Source organism: Lactuca serriola, chromosome 4 (genome assembly GCF_051521515.1).
Source record: "Lactuca serriola cultivar US96UC23 chromosome 4, Lser_US96UC23_V15, whole genome shotgun sequence".
Classification (NCBI taxonomy): domain Eukaryota; kingdom Viridiplantae; phylum Streptophyta; class Magnoliopsida; order Asterales; family Asteraceae; genus Lactuca; species Lactuca serriola.
In genome coordinates this window covers 236,680,804-236,703,351 of record NC_136411.1, presented here as the reverse complement: position 1 = coordinate 236,703,351, position 22,548 = coordinate 236,680,804, and positions in this window count along the sequence as shown.

Sequence of the window (22,548 nt, the reverse complement as noted above, 5' to 3'; positions counted from 1 at the left end):
GAGGGCTTCGAATAGAGCTGCCTTTATACTCGTGTGATAACTGTTGTTGTAGGAAAATTCGACGAGGGGTAAATGGGTATCTGTGACAACCCGATATTTCGAGACAATGTAATGTAACACCAGTCAAATTTAGGTCAAAATATAACTTTCCTAAAATCTTATTTGGGTTAAATAAAGTGCTAGGAATCGTATCAAGGTTTTCATACATATAAAGAACACAAAATCTGAGTTATAACGAGGAAGTTATAACCATTTTAAAATTCCGGACAAAACCAGCAACACCGATTAAACGAAAAACGCGAAGTTTCAATACAATAGTTTTTAGCCTTAAGTATCTAAATTAAAGTTGTAGATAACATTAAACTGTGAGCGTACATAAAAAGAACGTCCAAATCTGACTTTGTATGAGGAAGTTATGATTTTTCCAAGATCCGGATATAGTAGTAGACAGCTAAAAACTCGAAATAGAGCTCGAGAGACTTTTGACCGAAACAACCTAAATGAGAATCGAAGGTCTCAAAAATAGTAGCGCAACGACGAAAAGTCTGACGAAAACGGACATTGGATGACGAAGTTATGGAATTTTAACGGACTTTTCGTGTCCCGGCCCGTTAAAAATAAATAATTAAAAATAAATTCAAATTTTGCCGATGAAGTATAAATGATAGTTGTAGATCATACTTTTAGCTACGCGTTCATATAAAGAACGTCGAAAACGGAGCTCGTACGCGAAAGTTATGGATTTTACAAGTTCGAGGCCGGAAATTCGAGGCTGTCAGGCTTGCCACGACATGGCACAACTTTGCCGCAACCCGGCAAGTGACTGAGGGCGTCCAATCAATGGAAGAGGATAAGACTTGCGCTCCACGACGTGGCCAGTCTTAGCCACGACGTGGCACACCAGAAATACCCCTATAAATAGGTTTCAAGGGCTCCGAGTTCCATTGCTCAGTTCCTTTCTTTCTCGCGCCGAAACTCTGCGTTTATGCCCCCGAGACCCTCCCAAAGCCCCGGTTTTTCACCTTCAAGTCCCGAAGGAAGGTTTTGTGTTCCCGAGATTCCTGAGAATCCCGAGATTTTCCCGCGTTTTCAACTCTTCCTGTCGAAGTTCTGCTCGATTCTTCTCTCGACTACTTCAAATCGACCACTTCAATCAAGTGAGTTCATACACCTACAAACAACACTTTCAAATGTTTTATAAATGAATTTTATACACTTTAAAGGGGGAATACAAGTAAATACACGATTATCATCGTGTGAAAAACATAAATCTGTTGTTATACTCTTTGTTATATAATCAATCATATGTGATATATAACTGTGTTTTCAAACAAGGGATTTCTTTTACTTTACACTGTCTTATCAAACAAACTACTTTTAAATCGTTGTATACACTTTTAAGGGGGGGAATACAAGTAAACACACGGTTATTATCATGTGGAACATAAAGTTTCACCATATACTCTTTTTATCGAGTGAATCATATGTGATTCATAACGACTTCATAGGAACTTTCGTATGCAATATATATTCTCGATAACATCTTGTCTTTTGGAAATAAAACATGTTATATATCTATACACGAATCAAACACTTTATTTATACTTTAAGTATATGTGATCATTTATGTCACTTTAGATGTTATACTTTACATAATAAGTGAGCATTACACTAGGATTTACAATACGAACGAAACACACACTTTGAACAACTATAATAGGTATAGTTTATGAGAAAACCATGAACATTTACATACTAGAAACATTATATCAAAGAGATACTTTCACATACAAGAACAAATGGACATTTTTATACGTAAATCTGTTTTTATACTAAGTTTTGTGAGACGGTTCACGTACTTTCGAGTATGCATTATTAAGTCCTGTATTATATACCATAATCCCTTGTAGGGGAGCGTGATATTTGTGTATAGATCTATACGAGATTGACAATCCCACACATGAGCTGTTAGCTACAGCTAGGCCGGCAAGCCTGGGGTGACAAACGTCATAACATTTCAACGCCTGAAGAACGTTGTTACAGGCAGTCTGGGTCATTAGTATGGTTATAAAACTCACATGGAGTATTAGAAACACATTGGTTTACGGGGTTATCAAATGCCTTAGTGATTTTATATTTACACAAATCTATTATTTAGGCATGAAAAACATCATTTTCTTATAGTTTTGGAGTTTTTAAACTACATACACACTTATCAAAAGATACTGGATTTGTAAAGGTAAACATACAAAACAGTCGAGTCTTGGTAGAAGACTACTTTTATACTAGTAAAAAATATGGGATTTTCTAGAAAATTTCAAACATGTACAAACCATTTTATTCAGTTTTATACAAATGTAGAACAATTTCAAACACTGTCTTCATACTTGTGCGAAAAATTACATTGATTAATTCCAAATGTTATCTTTATACTTATACGAACAATTACATTGAATAATTCCAAACGTTATCTTCATACTTATACGAACAATTACATTGATTAATTCCAAACGTTTTCTTCAAACTTATACGAACAATTACATTGATTAATTCCAAACATTATCTTCATACTTATACGAACAATTACATTGATTAATTCCAAACGTTTTCTTCAAACTTATACGAACAATTACATTGATTAATTCCAAACGTTTTCTTCAAACTTATACGAACAATTACATTGATTAATTCCAAAAGTTTTCTTCAAACTTATACAAACAGTTACATTGAATAATTCCAAACGTTATCTTCATACTTATATGAACAATTACATTGATTAATTCCAAACGTTTTCTTCAAACTTATACGAACAATTACATTGATTAATTCCAAACGTTATCTTCATACTTATACGAACAATTACATTGATTAATTCCAAACATTTTCTTCAAACTTATACGAACAATTACATTGATTAATTCCAAACGTTTTCTTCAAACTTATACGAACAATTACATTGATTATTTCCAAACGTTTTCTTCAAACTTATACAAACAATTACATTGAATAATTCTAAATGTTTTCTTCATTCTTATACAAACAGTTACATTGAATAATTCCAAATGTTTTCTTCATACTTATACAAACAGTTACATTGAATAATTCCAAATGTTTTCTTCATACTTAGACAAACAATTACATTAAATAATTCCAAATGTTATCTTCATACTTATACAAACAATGACATTAAATACTTATGAACTCACCAGCTTAAACGCTGACCTACAGGTCACCAGTAGACAGGTATGATGACCAGGTTTTGCGAAGACAGAGCAGTCAAGACTCGTCTTTTATTTTGATTACTTGTTGTAATGTCTTATTACTATGAAAGAACACACATGTATTAAACTTTTACTATTAATGCAATGGACGATGTTGTTGCTTGTTTACTACTTTACATTTGTTGTGATACATTACATGACGTCCTCCGCCCCATAATGTTTCCGCCGTTCTCGGTTTTGGGGTGTGACAGTATCCCAATCTTTTCCAAAGTCAATCACACAGGCACGCAACATATCTTCTAAGGTCTGGATAGTTCTCTCACTTTGCCCGTCGGTCTGTGGATGGTAGGCCGTACTCATGTCTAGCCTAGTTCCTAGGGAACTTTGTAACAACTGCCAGAACCTCAAAGTGAATCTACTATCTCTATCTGAGATAATGGATATAGGAACACCGTGCAGTCTTACAATCTCCCTAATGTATGTTCGTGTAAGTTTCTCCATCTTGTCTGTTTCTTTGATTAGCAAGAAGTGTGCAGACTTGGTCAGTCTATCGACGATGACCCATATGGAATCAAGTCCACCCGTCGTCTTGGGCAACTTGGTTATGAAGTCCATAGTGATCCGCTCCCACTTCCATTCTAGCATCTCTGGTTGTTGTAGAAGACCGGAGGGTTTCTGGTATTCGACCTTCACCTTTGCACAAGTAAGGCACTTACTTACGAAGGTAGCAATATCTGCTTTCATGTTAGGCCACCAATATAAATTTTTAAGATCCAGATACATCTTATCTGAACCCGGGTGGACGGAATAATGAGTGTTGTGAGCTTCGGTCATGACCAAGTCTCTAAAGCCACCGTGTTTCGGTGTCCAGATCCGATCCATGAGGTATAAGGCTCCGCCACCCTTGACTTCCAAGTTCTTATCCATCCCTCTAAGGGATTCACCATCCACATTTTCAGGTTTCAAAGCGTCGAGCTGAGCCTCCTTAATTTGCATGGACAGGTGTGAATGGATAGTTAGAGTCAAAGATTTGACTCTACGACCAGTATATTCTTTCTGACTCAGGGCGTCGGCTACTACATTGGCTTTACCCGGATGATAACGAATTTCGCACTCGTAATCACTGAGTAGCTCTACCCACCGTCGTTGTCTCATGTTGAGCTCTTTCTGGTAGAAGACGTGTTGTAGACTCTTGTGGTCTGTAAAGATCATGCTTTTTGTACCATACAGGTAGTGTCTCCAGATCTTCAGAGCAAATACGACTGCTCCTAGTTCAAGATCATGGGTGGTGTAGTTAACCTCATGTGTCTTCAGCTGTCTCGAGGCATAGGATATGACTTTACCTCGCTGCATCAGAACACATCCGAGTCCTTGATTGGATGCATCGCAATAGACAACGAAGTCTTCTATCCCTTCGGGGAGAGATAGTATCGGTGCAGTGCACAAGGCTCGTTTGAGCGTTTGGAACGCTCTTTCCTGTTTCTCTTCCCAGTCAAAGGCCACACCATTCTGGGTCAGGGTTGTAAGAGGTTTCGCTATGCGGGAGAAATTCTGAATGAACCTGCGATAGTAACCATCTAGACCTAGAAATTGATGAATTTCTGTAGGTGTCTTTGGTGCTGACCAGTTCTCAATGGCCTTGATTTTGGAAAGGTCCACGTGTATTCCTTCTTTTCTAACAACATGACCCAAGAATTCGACTCGTCGAATCCAAAATTCGCACTTGGAGAACTTCGCATAGAGCTTCTCCGCTCGCAATGTTTCTAAGACTCTACGGAGATGTTGACTATGTTCCTCCTTACTTGGAGAGTAGATAAGTATGTCATCTATGAAGACAATGACGAATTGATCCAAGTAAGGACGACACACCCTATTCATCAGATCCATGAATACCGCGGGCGCGTTGGTTAATCCAAACGGCATCACTACAAACTCGTAGTGTCCATAACGAGTTCGGAAGGCTGTCTTGGGAACATCCTCCTCTAACACTCGTAGTTGGTGATATCCGGATCGTAGATCTATCTTCGAGAAGTAGTTGGCTCCTTGAAGTTGATCAAATAAATCGTCAATGCGGGGCAAAGGATAACGATTTTAATGGTAAGTTTGTTGAGTTCTCTATAGTCAATACACATGCGAAACGATCCATCTTTCTTCCTGACGAGCAAGACCGGTGCTCCCCATGGTGAGAAGCTTGGCCTAATGAATCCCTTCTTGAGAAGTTCGTTAAGTTGACTGGAAAGTTCTTGCATCTCGGCCGGTGCCAGACGATAAGGAGATTTGGCTACAGGGGTAGCTCCTAGCACTAAGTCGATTCTGAATTTGACTTGGCCTGTGGTGGTAAACCGGGAAGTTCTTCTGGCAAGATGTCGGGAAAGTCACGTACATCTGGGATGTTCTGAATGTCTTTCATTTCTTAACTAGTATCGACGACGTGTGCGAGGAATGCATGATATTCCTTTCTCAAGCACTTCTGGGCTTGAATGCACAAAATGATGTGAAGGCTTGTACTAGATTTGTCGCCATAGATAACTAAAGTTTCGTTATTAGGAAGGTTAAGACGAATTGCTTTTTCAAATCACAAGATGTCGGAGCGAAGAAGACTCAACCAATCCATGCCGATGATAATGTCGAAACATTTAATTGGGACTGGCATGAGATCTATCTTGAAAGTATGGTCATCTAAAGTTAAAGTACAACCTATGTATATGCACTTAGTACTCTCCCTTTTCCCGTTAGCCATTTCTACCGTGAATGAATTATCTAATGCAGAGGGTTTTTGTTTAAGCAGGTGTGCAAATTTGTGACTTACGAAACTTTTCTCGGCTCCACTGTCGAAAAGTATGCAAGCATATGAGTTATCAAGGAGAAACGTACCAGTAACTATCATAAGATCAACTACTGCTTCCTCGTGGCCTAGGGCCATAACTCTTCCTACTCCTCCAACCATCCCCGCTTTAGGGCAGTTCCTCCTATACTGGCCCACTTCGCCATAACCGTAGCAAGTTTGGCCCATACCGGCGTTAGGAACCTGGGCGGCCTGAGCTGTTGGAGTCTTGCAGAAACGGACTGTGAGCCCCTACGTGTTGTAGTTAGAGCACTGCATCTCCTTGCAAGGTCCGTGGTGGTGGAAATTACACTTGGTGCACTTCGGGAGAGTTCCAGCATATGTCTTTTCTAGTAAGGGGTTCGCAGGGACAATGGGAGTCATCGTGGCAGCATTGATCGCCATAAGTTATTGTTTCTTGGAGGATTCTTGCGAAGCCCCTCTTTTCCTCTTATTCCACCCCTTCCTGTTGTTGTCGGGGTTGGACTTTTGTGGTACGAGTGTAGGGATTGTTGGGTTCTGAGGTTTCCTGTGATCTATGAGAGATTGTTCCAGTTCTTTGGCGCTATCGAAAGTGATAGGCCTGGAAGCTAACACACTTGACTGGATCTGGGGCGACAGCCCCCAGATATATCTCTCTATCTTCTTGCTCTCGAGAGTAACCATATCAGGGCATAGGTTTGCAGGATCACAGAACCTATTTGTGTAGGTTGTGATGTCGGATCCAACCATTTGTAGACCCCAGAGTTCCTGCTCGAGTTTTTGTACTTCACCTCGAGGACAGTACTCTTTCATCAGCATGTCCTTCAATTTCTCCCAGCTGATGGAATACTCCACCACCAAATTCAGATACTTAACATGGCCGTTCCACCATGTTAGTGCTCTGTCAGAGAAGGTACAAGTTGCAAACTTGACCTTGTTGCCCTCCAGGCAAGCACAGATTTCAAAGACGGATTCCATCTTTTCAATCCATTGTCTAAACACCATAACACCCCCAGTTCCATTGAAGCTGCGGGGTTTGGCGTTCGTGAAGTCCTTGTAGTTGGATTCCCGAGGGTGTCCATGGCTTTCGCCGTGGTTCGAGGGAGGTGCACCTGTTCCCGATCCACTAGGGACAGGAGCGTTGATTGCTGACACAGCAGCTGCAACTGCTACTATGAAAGCTGCCTGGAACATATTGGCATCGAAAGGAGTAGGTGGTTGAAAAGGTTGAGGTGGTGGTATCGGTGCTTCGTTGTTTGGGTTACGCCTGGGATTTCTGCGAGGAGGCATCATTAACTATATGTTTAAAAGATGATGACATGGATAAGAATAAATGAATAATGAATGTGACTCACGGACTAACTCCCCATAGCCCAACAACAGAATGAATAGAATGACTAAATGAAGATGACAACATTTGGATAATAATTTCCATATGATTAGATATCTGTCAATAATACTGAAATTACAAATGTAACAAGTTCGCGAAAAATGGCCTAGAAGTAGGCCTTACATCGACCAAGATGGGAAAGTTTTGACAGAACTATGACTAGATCAAGACCTAACAGGTCTAAGATTTATAAAGATAGGAAATTAGACCAAAGTTTTTACATAAACTAGGTTATATCAAAAAGATGAGTCGACGAGATTCTATTGGCGATGAGAACTGCTAGCGTGAGTCCTTGATCCCGATAGTAGACGTTCCATGTCCCTCATACGCCTGTCAGCTCTCACTTGCTAAGCTCAAAGTTCCCTAACTTCAACTTGAGTTTCAGCAAGTTCTCTTTGCAGAGCTGCATTGCGGACCAGAGTTCTTTCATGAGCATACTCTAGTTGGAGAATGTGGACAGTGTTAACGCCAGAGTTGGCTTCAATCTCCATGACCCGGTCAATAGTTGCTTGACCCAATATCGTGTTTCTGGAAATTCTACGAACCATGATAGGTAGGACCCTGTCAGCAGAACCTCCTTCAGTGAGGTTGTAGAAACTTCGGTCTCCATTGTAGGGAATGGGTTGACCTTGTTCCTGACTCCATCTAGTCAAGTTAGTGGCCCACAGAGGTATGGGTCCTTGAAACGCGGGACGGGGGTTCAGGTTTGGTTTTTGAGCAGTTGGGGGTAGGTTGTTGACTTCAGGCTCCGAGTCAGAACTACCGGAAAAACCCTCAGCATGGTGATCATCCAAAGGGATTGGGTGATCATCTTCTGGTTCTGCCTCTAGCCAACCAGCATTGCCTTGGTTCGGAAAGTACGGATCGCTGTGGTGAAATCCAGCCATTATAATCTACGTGAGAAAAGGGATATAAGAAATAGCTAAATAGACGAACTGACTAAGATAATTACAGTAAGACCAAATACCCCTATGGTATTTCTTTAGGGTTGTGTTGGTAAGTTTTTAGACTTGTTGCGATATCACAACCCTTCTTGGGCATATCCTAATCACTCCTTGGCCCAGCATAGTTGATCAGGCTATGCCATTCCCAAGACTGACCATATATCCCCAAGCTTACTTGTGATATTCAACAATCGTAATACTTTTGTTCTTTTCATTGTGACACTGATTTTAGTATGAATGTATGCACGTATACTTACTTAAATATTTTATTATTTAGAAGTATAACTCTTAGACAGAGTGTTTTAATCCCTATGTATTTATAGTTAGTATATCTTTTATGGGTTGATATACTATATTCACTATAAACAAAGCTCTGATACCAATCTGTCACACCCCAAAACCAAGAACGGCGGAAACGTTCCGGGGTGGAGGACGTCATGTACAGTATCACAACAGTGTAAAATAGTAAACAAGCAACAACATCATCCATTTCATTATAAGTAAAGTTTTAATATATGTGTGTTCTTTCATTGTAGTAAGACAACAAAACTAAATAATCAAAATAAAAGACGAGACTTGTCTGTGCTCCGTCTTCTCAAAACCTGGCCATCATACCTGTCTACTAGTGACCTGAGAATACAAGTTATTTTGAAAGCGAGTATCAGCCTAAAGCTGGTGAATTCATAAGTGTTTAAATTTCATTGTCTTGTTTTGGAAATATGTTATGTATGATATGTAACTCTTTAAATGAAACAGATGATATAAGTATGAAAACTCTAGAAAATCTCTTATTTCCTACTAGTATGAAATGTAGTCTCCTACCAAGACCAGAATGTTCTGTAAGTAAAATGATAGTTTTTCCTTCTTTCTGACTATTACAAACAGTAATTAGTCTAAACTCATCGTTTATGTGAATATATCACAAAATAAAGTAAATAGGAAAATGTGCTAAGGTAAGTGTTATCCCGAGGTACTAGGGCTAACACGCCATCGCGTAAAGCGAAATGTATATCCTCTCACAAAATAAAGTAAATAGGAAAAAGTACTAATGTAAGTGTTATCCCGAGGTACTAGGGCTAACACGCCGCCGCGTAAAGCGAAATGTATAACCTAATGAACATCCGAAGATTGTCCAATTGTCCTCTGTAGCAGCAGTAGGTTGGAGGAAGGGTTAGTCCCGTAATTGACTCCTAATATAAGTAGTAACCTTAGGCATCCGTAGATGTTCATCACCCGCTGGTGCTAACAGCTGGGTTCCGGAATGGTTAGTCCCGTCTAGACATCCCATCGAACAGGGATAGGCAGGAAAAATTCACACGGAAGGTAGGAATAAATCTTCCTGGTAACTCTAGGTACAAGTATCCAGGTAAGTGAATACAGGATAATGTATCTATGTAAGAGTACTCATGTATGGTATTCATGTAAGCGTATTCAGATAAATGTATCTATGTAAACGTACTCATGTATCATGTAAGCCTAGGTAAATGTACTCATGTATCATCTAAGCATATGTAAGTGTACTCATGTATCATGTAATGTACTGGTATAGACTCATTAATGAACTGACTCTTGTGTGATTCCTTGTAATAGGAATAATGTTTGATATCTTCTAACTATCCCTATGATAGTTAACTCAAAGGTAATTGGTTGTTTAAGTAGGTTTATACACCCTTGCTACCCAAGAGTGTGGGAAACTAAATGAAGGATGAAAACTATAATCTCAAACATATATATGAACATAAGTGTATAAGTATAGTTTTGTTCAAGAAGGTAAAAGTAATGGTTTTGTAAGATATCTAAGAGTTTTGAACAATAATTAACAATGACTCGATGTCATTTTAATAAACATTTCAAAAGTAATACATTTGATAACAAAGTATTTTTAAGATAGAAAACCATTTCATGCATCACATTTTGTAGTATGTGAAATCTAGTGAATGAAAACACAGTTATAAAATACATATGGATGATTTAATAAAATGTTGTTTTCTACTTGTATTCCCCCCCCCCCCCCCAATTAAAGCATTTAAAATAATTTAAAACATTGATTTAGGGGTATGAACTCACCTGTAGATGGTGGTTTGGATGAACTAAACGGTGTAGGATTGTTAGGTGTCTAGTGAGGACTTGTACACACACTATGATCCTAATGAACATATAATCACACATATATGCACTCAATTAGTCTTAAATTACTAACTGATAATGTTAAGACATCCTAGAACATAATAAACACTTTATATAAGTGTTAGAAGCCCTAAGGATTGCATCTAAGTTGTTGTGGGACAAGGCACTTGGGTTTAGGGTTCCAAAGGACCTCATACTTGAGTTTACTCTCCATATAACCCCACACAAGGAGTTTACGGTTGTAAACCCTTGTGTTTATGGCCGTGAACTCCTAAGCTTGACGTCATTTTGTTTTTTGAAGTTCTAAATGATTCCTAGAAGTATTCCAACTTGGTGGTTCAATTCTTGGAAGGGTTTAGGGCATAGATACACTCCTTTGAGGAGTTTACGGCCCAAAGGCCAAATCCCTTTGAGTTTACTGCCGTAAACTCTTATGGAAGGGTGTTTTTGATGCTTTCAAGTCTCATACACATGTACGATAGGTTCTAGATTTTTACCTAAAGCAAATGAAGGCCTTAGGCACACTTTGGTGCCTTAATTTGATGTTCACGGCCCAAGCACCCTCTTAGGGCCGTAATCTCTCTTTGAGAGGGGTTTTTGAAGTGTTAAAGTCCTTGATTTAAGTGGAAGTAATTCTATGTAAATGTCCAAGGCTTTAAGTGCATTGAAAGCACACTTTGGTCCAAGTTTTTGGAGTTCACGGTCCAAGATCTTCTTGGACCGTGAACATCCAAACTTTGGTGTTTCTTTGTTTTTTTTCGTGTCCCAGTTACATCTATATACAAGCCTAAGGTACTAACATATCACGGGGGAAAGGCTAGGCATCGTTTCGGGAGTTTACCGCCCAAGAACACCTTGGGGAGTAAACTCCTAAATCTAGTTGTTTAGCTAACTAATCTATGTTATAAACACATTAAGAGCTATATAACACTACTAGAGAGAGGTACTCACGATTTGGGATGAAAACCCAAAGATCCGTGAGAGAGAAAATGGCTTTTCTCTAGTTGAAAATGTGAATAATGAATGAAATTGGTTCAAAATTCTATTTATAGTCCTGAGATTTTTGGCAGAAAATATTTTATTCCCGAAATGATCTCTAATATAATAGAGTGTTGGAATAACAGTGTTGCACAAAACCCTAGTGCATCCACTCTCCTGATATTTCCTGAAGCGTAAACCCTGAATTACTCAAACTTACACGAAAAAGTCTGAAAATTTACTGTGACTGATATAACTTCTATTGAAGTGATATTGTTTGTACAGAATGGAAATTTTGGGTTGTCACAAAACGAGAGTCTGGGAGTAAGAGAAAGGGGCAGCCAACTTAACGGTCCTCGAAGAAACAACATGTTTGTCACACCCTCGGCCACCGGCGGAAACGCCGAGGTGCGCGACCTAAATCAGTAATCACAATTATTAAACATACATTGAACAGTACAAATATAATCTTCTATTATAACCGAAATAAAAATTACATTGACAATGACTAATACTAAATTGTGACACACGCCTAACAATCCAGCGTTTACAAAGTTATAATATACCTAATGGAGAGTCTTCTGAGCAAACACTTCCGACTTGCTAAATAACCTGAGAATACATGCATTAAAATATGTCAACAAAATTGTTATTGAGTTCTACAGGTTTTGATACTGATTATTTTTTACCCAAAAGTATTTGATAAAATTTAGCTGGTTGACTAGCTTTTATAAATATTTACTTTTCTATTAAAAGTATAGAATGATTGAGTTATAGAAATGTGTTATAAATCATTCATAAATACCATTTATTCAAATCCAAATGTACAAATGTTTGAAAATACATATATGTAACTCAGACTTATATCAAAATGTATTTTTATATAAAGAATTTGAATATCAAATTATATAAAAATAGTGTTGAGTCCAGTTGTGTTGCGTCTTGGGCCACCTATATTTTGTATCCGGATTCGGCCTGTCCATCCGTGTCTATCTAGATTAGTTTCGTTGTTATCTAGATTAGCTATTAGGGTTATAGTATATATATGCATGCATGTATGCGTATATTAAGAACTGTGATTAATTACGTAGATTCTTGCAACCCTAAACACCTCTACAGATTGATGTTCTTTATCGAGCTCTTCTGAGGTGTTATTGCATTAATCATACGACATATTCAGTGCCATTCTTGTGTTCTTTATTACGTTCTTATTTAATATCCTGCTTAGAATCATACGATCCTAAAATAACTTTGTTCTAACAATTAGTATCAGAGCAGGAGATTGTGTGATCAATACACATTACTTCTGTATTCATAATACTTTAGGGTTTCCACTTTTATCGTATAAATAGAAGTCGTCGTCTTCATATCGACGACAACTCTGTTTTTGATAAAACCCTAAACTCAAGTTTATAGGTTTGATTCTAGCAGCTCACCGTGTCTCACGATGATTCGCATACAAACCCCATAAACATCTCAAACAACATCAGATCAAAAACCAGAGTACCCATACTCTATACTCAAGACTACGAAGTATGGGCTCATCACTTTGAAGATTACATGGTTGGATCTGAAGACAATGGCTATCTCATCTGGGAAGCTATCACTCGTGGACCGTTTGTGCATTCGGGAACTAACACGACTGTTAAGACGCAAACGGATTACAACAAGCTGCTGACGGATGTTGAGAAGATGCCCCGGGATGAGAAGGACAAACTCTTGTGTAACGTTAACGCCATGCGAATGATAAGATTCGCTTTGCAATCTGATACATTTCGGCTAGTAGGTTCATGCACAACTGCTAAAGAGATCTGGGATAGGTTGAAGGAACTTTACTCAACTGATGAAGACCTAGAACACTCCATTCAACCTCTGTTGCTGTCAGAATTTGGAGTTTTCGAACAAAAACCTGAAGAGAAGCTTGTACAGACCTTTGATCGATTCAATCATCTCCTCAGTAAGATGATCAAGCATGGGATAGAGAGAAAGCTGATTGAGCAGAAAGTAACGTTCATGAACGGACTAAGACCAAAATGGATGGTTGTGGTTTCCACTGTGAAGGCGCATGAACAGTTCAAATCGTACTCACTGGCGAAACTAGTAGGAATACTAAAGTCTCATGAAAGTGTTGTAACCAAGGAAGCAAAAGTGATCTCTGGTGTGGGATCGTTGGCTCTTGTTTCAAAAGGAAAAAGTACTGCAGAAGAGGAAGAAGAGACAGACATGTTAGAATGCGACCTTACAAATGAGGAGTATGCCTTCATGGTCACAAATCCAAAGAAATTTGCAAGGAGAAAATTTCCCGTAAGCAAGAACCGAAACTGGCAGGGAAGTTATAGTTCTGAAAAGATGAAGGGTGAACCGAAAGTCTCCTCTCAAAAGGATGAAGAGAAAAAGGAGAACAAGCTTACAGCTCGATAACGAGGCGTATTATATGCGGAAATTAGAAGAAGTAAAGAAGAAAAAGGCATCCAACAGCTCGATAAATGCCTTAATAGTACAGGAGAATGCAAGGGAAGATGAGTTCGGAGGCGTAGAACTCTGGTCAACCGACTCTGAAGACGAGGAGGTAAGAAGGCCTACTCATGGAAAGGCATATGTGGCAAAGAATGAAGGTTCGGGTGGAAAGTGCTTTATCGTCACTGTTGGTCCATCAACTGAAAGTGTAGATGCAGAACCGAACCTGACAGATAACAAGTGCTTTGCGGCCAAGCCAGTGAGTGAGAAGATCAACGACTGCGATCGTTTGATCAAAAAGGTACATTCTATTCTTGAATCTCTTAAAATCTCAAAAACTGAATATCAAGAAGAATTAAATGAATTAAATTTTAAATACTCTAACCTGAGTAGTAGCCTCATGCAAACACGCTTAGCAAATTCTAACCTAACTGACCAACTCAGCAGGGTGTCTTCAAAAAGTGAGGAAAGGAGAATGTGGATTGAGCAGAAGGAAGCGGAGTTAGTTAGAACTAGGGATGAATGTATTTATTTGCAAAGAGACAATTTAAAGTTCTTAAAACAAAGAAATGTTTTCTGTTTAATTGCGAAGAGTCTTTATACTAACATAGCTCAATTACATTTAAATTGTGAAATTGGCAAGAAAATTCATAAAATGATTTTGCCCTTTCTTGAATTTAAGGAAGATGAAGTTATAGCAGAATGTGAATCAGAGGTGTCCTCTGAAGAGACATCAAGCTCGTATAGGCTAGGTTTGGATAAGATAGAAACCTTCATCGATTCTAAAGAACATAAGAGTATGTTGAAAAATATCTTAGATGAAAATGATAGGCAAATGATTAAAACTGAAACTATACAAACTTTCAATCTGTCAAATGCAAAAATTATTCAAGATAATAAAATAAACTTAGATAATTCGTCTGAATTTGATGAGGAAAGCGAGATGAGTGAAATCTCAGTAGAAGATGAAGTTGATTGCTCAAAGTTTATGAAACATGAAACCAAGAATGAAAAACCTCTTATATCAGAAAACTCCGTCGAGTTTGCTCGTCTGTCAAAAGAACAGAAACCAAAACTCAAGGAAAAGGCCTTGGTCTATCAAAAGGTTCAGACCGTTCCAAATCAGGTATATGCTGTGAGTGGGGTCACTCAAAGGCAAATGGAGGAATTAAGAATCTTAGTCGATGAAGATAACGCTGAAGGATGTGAAGACTATTTCTGGTCTGCTCCTATTGACAACACAGACGAAACTGCGGGACTATCTGATAAAACCACATGGAGAGTCAAAGGTAGATACATACCAGAGCCCATCAACAAACCCTCAAGCTTCGATATTCCAAGCTCAAGTGGAACCAAAGATGTTCCTGAGGAACCAATGGTTGAACCTGATGTTCCAATCAAGAGGGAAGAACCGAAAGTTCAAACTAAGAAGAACACTGAATCTAAAATGAAAAGAGAGACAACTGCAACTCAGAAAAAGAAACCAAAGTCCAGCTTCAATATTCACAAATCTCAGAAGGAGCTAGCTGAATAGAAACACTTGAGAAATCAGAGATATGCCACGAATCTGAATGAAAGGAGAAAACATTGGAATTCTCAAAATCCCAACTATGAGCCTTTCAGGAAAGGATCCATCGACAAGGGAAAGGAAAAGTTGAAGGAAATTTTCAGTCCAAATTCCTACTATTTCAAATCCCAGAATCGAAAGTCATGTCACGGTCCTGAACCCACTTTTGGTCCTCAACCTAGATTCGGTCCTCAACCTAGATTCGGCTCACAACCTAGATTCGGTTCTCAACCTAGATTCGGCTCACAACCTAGATTCGGTCCTTAATCTAGATTCGGCTCACAATCCAGATACAATCCCAATCCTAGTAATGGATCCTCCAAATCCCAAGCTGAAACAAATTCTTTAAAGAACATCAAAGGAAATGGAAAGCTGGTTTCAGATTCTGAGAAGGAAAATAAGAAATCCTCTACTAAACCTAGGAATCAAATGAAAAATCCTAAACTATCAAAAACAACCCCAATTGATACACTAAAATTTAAAGAAGATAAAAAAAATCAAGGTGTATACCATTAAAAGAAAAGATCAAACCACTCTCATTACACGAACCTTTTTAGTTAATGTTTCTACAGTTATTCCTTTCTCTGTGAAAAACTCACCAGGACCCAAGAAACTTTGGGTTCCTAAATCTGCTTGAATTTGCAGGTAATCAGTGACGAGCAGTTTGACGACGAATGGTATATAGACAGTGGCTGCTCGCGTCACAGGACAGGGAGGAAGGAGGAGCTAAGAGAGTTTCGGTCCCTGAAAGATGGTGGGTCTGTGAAGTTTGGAAACAATTCCTATGGAACAATCAAAGGATACGGCATGATAACTAATGGAGACTTCTCGATCAGAAAGGTGGCTTATGCAGAAGGATTGCAACACAATCTCATCAGTGTGTCGCTATTAGTTGTAGGCACGGGTTTGAAGGTATCATTCGATGATGAAGGGTCTGAGATAGTGTAAAAACAATCTAAGAAGGTACTACAGAAATCTGCACGAAAGGGAGAGATGTACCCTCTGAATCTTAACCAAATACGAGGGACACCAGCTATCTGTCTGCTGTCAAAGGCAAACACCGATGAAAGCTGGTTATGGCATCGACGTCTATCACACCTGAATTTCAAAGACATCAACAAATTAGTAATTGGTGATCACGTTCAAGGCCTTCCTCTTCTCAAATTCGAAAAGGAGCATTTATGTGCAGCATGTGAGATGGGTAAACAGAGCATAAAAAGCCACCCTACACGCATCAATACTAAGATAGTGGAAGCACTTGAACTGTTGCACTTTGATTTATGTGGACCTTCTGCTATAGAGAGTATCGGTAGAAGTAAGTACATTCTTGTTATTGTAGATGATTTTTCACACTTCACTTGGGTTTTCTTTCTTAAGCAGAAATTAGATGCTACTCCCAAGCTGAAGACATTTATCAAGCAAATAGAAGTACAACTAAAGAAAACGGTCAGAAACATCAGAAGTGACAATGGTCTGGAATTCAAGAACAAGGATTTTGAGGACTTTCTGGCTAACAAGGGGATAACTCATAATTTTTCGGCCCCTTATACACCATAGCAGAATGGGATTGTTGAAAGACGAAACCGCTCGTTATGTGAAGCAGCCAGAACCATGTTAAGTTTCGCGTCCCTTCCTTTATACTTCTGGGTTGATGCAATTTCCGCTGCATGCTATACTCAGAATCGGTCCTTGCTCAACAAGAGATTCTCAATAACTCCTTATGAGATCATCAACCATAGGAAGCCGAATGTAAAATTTTTCCATATCTTCGGTTCAAGGTGCTTTATTTTTAATTCTAAAGAGAACCGTAATAAGTTTGATGTTAAAGCCGATGAGGGCATATTTCTAGGTTACTCTCTGTCATCAAAAGCATACAGAGTGTTGAATAAGCGTTCCAAAACAATTGAAGAGACTTATTATGTCACCTTCGATGACAATTATATGCAGAAGGTTCAAAGGACTGAAAGTGCCTTAGGAGACATATTCCCAGAATCTGGACAGGTCTCGGTTCCTATATCCAACCTGTTTGAGGCTATTAACTCTTTGGAGATTCCGATCATGCAGGATGCTCTACTTGCTTCTATTGCCACATTCCATACGAAGAAGATTATTCTTTTTTATCCTCTCAAGTTTCCTCATTATGGAATGATTCCTGAAACCATGTATCGTGGTGTTGCAGAACAGAGCAATGTCTTGGTTGACTATAGGAAACTTACTCCTATCGGACCGAGAGTTCTGTCTCCAGAGCAGCAAGCAGCTTTGGATGCACTTGAAAAACCTACCAACAGAGGAAAGAGGATTTCAAAGAAAGAGGATCCTGAGGAACGTAAGTCCAAGTCCTCTAAACGCAAGTCTGGTGAAGGAGATACTTCTCAACCGAAACCGAAGAAGATAAAGAAGATGGCTCGCAGACCTCGAGGGAACACTCCTCCAAGCACAGATAATGCCGATGAGCAAAGTAAGGAAGAATAGGTTCGTCATGTCTCACCCCGAGAGCCTACTCCTCCATGATCTCCTACTCCACCAGAATCTCCAAAACACAACAGAGTTCCAACTCCAACCCAATCACCGAAACAGACTGTTCCACTTTCTGTTCCCATTGTTACTACACCCCTTACCACTCCAGCAACAACTTTTCCAACCTCACCACCAATTACTTATGTTCCTATTTCTACTGTATCCCTATCCTCTCCACTTATAAACAAATCCACAACCACTACCATTCCCAAATCCACCGTAGAAGTCAATATATCTGATACAGGGGCTACTACTGCGACTACAACTCCAATCGATACCAAACTTCCTTCACCAACCCAATCCACTGATTCTGGTGCTACTCTTGGGGGAGACGATGAGGAATTTGACTCAATCTACTACAGTCCTTATCGACTTCAATCCGATGATGAGACTGATGCTCCTGTTTCAAGTAAATAAATACAGGGCATTCATGAGAAGTTAGATCGTTTGCTTGCCGACAGCAAAGCCTATGGTGGTGTTGTTTTTAAAGCATTTCTGGAGACAGCCATTGAGCAGTATACTCAGGCAATTGACAATTCTACGAAGGCAATTAATGAGTCTACCTCCACCTATAAGCAGGCGACCAAAGACATTTCTGAAATTGTTCACACAACTCAGATTTTTCTTGAGTCATTAAAGTCTCATGCTGACACTCATGCAGCTCACTATCAATCCTCCATGGACTCCTTTTCTAAGTCCCTTCACGATGAAACTACTAAGTTTGAGGCTGTCCGCTCTGAGCTTAAAACATAAATCACCTCTTTTTTTCACTCAGTGGATTCTCGTTTTGATGCTCTGGCTGCTAATCTGGCAACAGAGGGTGCCTTGAAGGAGGATTTGGCTAAAAAGCAAGCCACAATTGATGTTCAGAAGGTGCAGCTGGCCCAGGCAGAGAAAGAAATTTCTTTGTTGAAAGTTCAAAGGGCTGTTTATAAAAGTTGTGCAGGAGATGTGAAAGACATGCTGACTAATCTGCTTGAAGCACTTGATCCAATATTAACTCTGACTATTCGGAATCATCTTCAATCCAAACTCCTTCCTGCCATTGCAATTTTAAGTGAAATGAAAGGTGTTTCGGAGGGGGTTATACCTACAAAACAAGGGGGAGAGAGTAGTGCTCGTTATTTTGTTCGACCGAAACCCGTTGTGAAGACAGAAGATGAAGAACCGAAAGTCTCAACAGAACCGAAGGTTAATTTAGCTTCGAGTTCTGGTTCTCAATCAAAGCAGAAAGGTGTTCATGATGAAAGTGAGAGTGATGTTGAAGAAACTATAGCTGACGCTTTTATACGAAAGAAAAGAAATAGAAAGGTTGATGAAACAATGAAAGTGGTTAATGAAACAGAGGAGCAAGAAAAGAGAACCAAGGAAGAAGAGGATGTCTTGCAATGCAAGAAGGCTTTGTTTCCTGAGTGGAACAGAGACACTCTTATCAATCAAGCTATTGAGTTTCCTTCTGTTTATTGGTTGGAACCAGTTGCTTCGTTTGATTGTGATAGCTCTAAAGACTCGCAGTTCGATATGCCTATTACCATAAAAGCCTTTATGTTTCACTGCTTGGAGCCGACTATTGAGTTTCCACATCCACATCCGAAGGTTGACAGGGAATTGATCGATTTTTACTTGAAGTATGGTCAACCGCAGTACTTAACTTAGAGTGCTCAGAAGATTGTAAAAGTTAAGGTACTAAAACCTTCACCTGCTGGGAGATTCATAAATGTAAATTTCAAAATCACCCGTGGTTCAGCAAACACGGTGTCTGTAATCTCTCTAGCAGATCTTCCTAATCTCAATCCTCATGACTGGATTCTGCTATACAACATTCTACTCTCTGATCCTAGGGAGTATGAGCCGATTTTAGATCACCTTAAGAGAATGTTGGCCTCCTATATCCATGAGCTAGCAACTATGGATCAGAAAATAGCAAATGTGATGAATAAGAAGCCGACGCCTAAACCGGGAGATGTAAACATGATGAAGTTGGGACAGATAGATTCAACAAATCTAACTGTTATGTTCACAAAAGGAGAAGGACTCAGGTTTCTGTTTGCTTTGGCTGATAAGCATCTGTTTTCAACGGACTGTTTGGAGCATATCATCAATATCATACACCGATGCAAGAAGAACTCAGCGGCTGATAAGAAGAACTTTACCGACATGCTTCGTTGGTATATTACTTTTCGTCATCATATGATAGCAGTTATACTGAAGGTGTTTAAGACTGTGAAGAATCCTTCTACTTTTAAAAAGGAATGAGGTTTCGGCTCCAAATACGCAAAGGGGGAGATTGTTGAGTCCAGTTGTGTTGCGTCTTGGGCCACCTATATTTTGTATGTGGATTGGGCCTATCCATCCGTGTCTATCTAGATTAGTTTCGTTGTTATCTAGATTAGCTATTAGGGTTATAGTATATATATGCATGCATGTATGCGTATATTAAGAACGGTGATTAATTACGTAGATTCTTGCAACCCTAAACACCTCTACAGATTGAAGTTCTTTATCGAGCTCTTCTGAGGTGTTATCGCATTAATCATACGACATATTCAGTTCCATTCTTGTGTTCTTTATTACGTTCTTATTTAATATCCTGCTTAGAATCATACGATCCTAAAAGAACTTTGTTTTAACAAATAGGAAATGTTACCCTTTGTGAGAACATAAAATAGGCAACTTTACTCTTGAAACATTATACAAGAATTTGTATCATTTATATGAAAGACCCATAAGTCTTGAATCTACGGATTTTGTAAAATCATGTCGTGGCAATAATTAAGTATTATCTGACTTAATTTGAAAAACGAAGCTAAACCGGTGGAGCAAACTCCTCCCACGTAAATATTGTGTTTTCTTATAAAAACAAATGGTTTATGTAAATAACTTATTTTATGTAAGTTAATAAATCTTCTCGAGCTATGTCACGATATCAATTAAGTGTTATATAACTTAATTTTTGGTATTGATACTTATCGATTTGAGTCACAAACTATCGAATTAAATACAGTTTCCTTCAACTAGAGTAAGTGAACATAAACCCCGTATAAATCCAATATCGATTCTATACGGTAACGAAACAAAGCTGGGATTTTATAATGAAATCATAACCAAACTCGTGACACTATACTTTATTATTGCACCGACACCATAATAGGGCGCGCCTTCTAAAGTCATTCACCCCATTGTAACACGTGGTAATGTTCGATAATGCTAACGTCAGTGCCAAAATTCATCTCGTCAGACGTAGTTGTAGCTAGTAACTCTAGGTGGGTGGTCGTACCGTATAAGGTCAATAATATGACACTTACACTCGACGTTAGTCGTTCCCTCAAGGATTAATGGTTATATATTGGAGAGTTTCTACTAAGTATTGAGATCTTAGCTTTCGCGAAACCCTGAATAGTTTATAATGGAAACTTAAACGTATTGGATATGGTATTCGAAATAGTTATGATAAATCTATATGGAATAGGTATGATGAACCTATATGGAGTAGGTATAATAAACCTGTATGGAATAGGTATGATAAAGCTATCTGGAATAGGTATGATAAACCTGTATGGAATAGGTATAATAAACCTATCTGGAATAGGTATGATAAACCTATATGGAATAGGTATGATGAACCTATGTTGAGTAGGTATGATAAACATGTATGGAATAAGTATGATAAACCTATCTGGAATATGTATCATAAACCTATATAATCCATTCTAAATTCACTAGATATGTAACATTATTTTCCGTTTAGGAAAACGAAAACTGAAATTCTTATAACTTCAAGAATTTATCATACTAGATACGGTTTGGATGTCGTGTTAGCATAATCGCTAATTCTTGAATTTATCCAAGTTTGGATCGACCGTAAATCTACATTCCCCATATTTTATATCAATTATGCGAGAATACTTTTAATACATTTAATTTGGGATAAAGGTAATGTCTTTAAATACAATACTCGACAAGTATTTATTTCGTAAATAACGACTCTTAAGCCCTGAAGTCGATAATGTTATTTATTATAATAAAATCCATAACATAGTAAATTGAGTTATATTTTTATAATTATATAAAAATATAGTAATACAATTTCCATTCGTTGTTACACAACCTTATATATTAAAAGTTAAATTTGATAATTTTAACTAATAATCATATAATTTCATGAATTTAATCATTCCATCAATTATGACAATGTACTTTCGCTTTATACGCGAATAATAAAGTTTTCCCATTTTTATACCTTTATGTGCTTCCATTAGATACTTGAACTTATACATATACAATCATCATTCATGTGACTTGTAATATCAACAAGTGTTATTATGGCAATCTACTTATAATCTTAAGAATTTTCTCAATATTTATATTTACATTTTCACGTAAAGTATAAAAATATCATCTTTTAACAATCTATTTGAACTTAATAGATTTATTGGTGATTTATCACATTTTTAGGTTGCTATATCATAAACTTTTGACCAATAATAAAGTATGATGCTATTTTGTATATAAAACTTGAAAATCGTCAAACTTTAATAGAC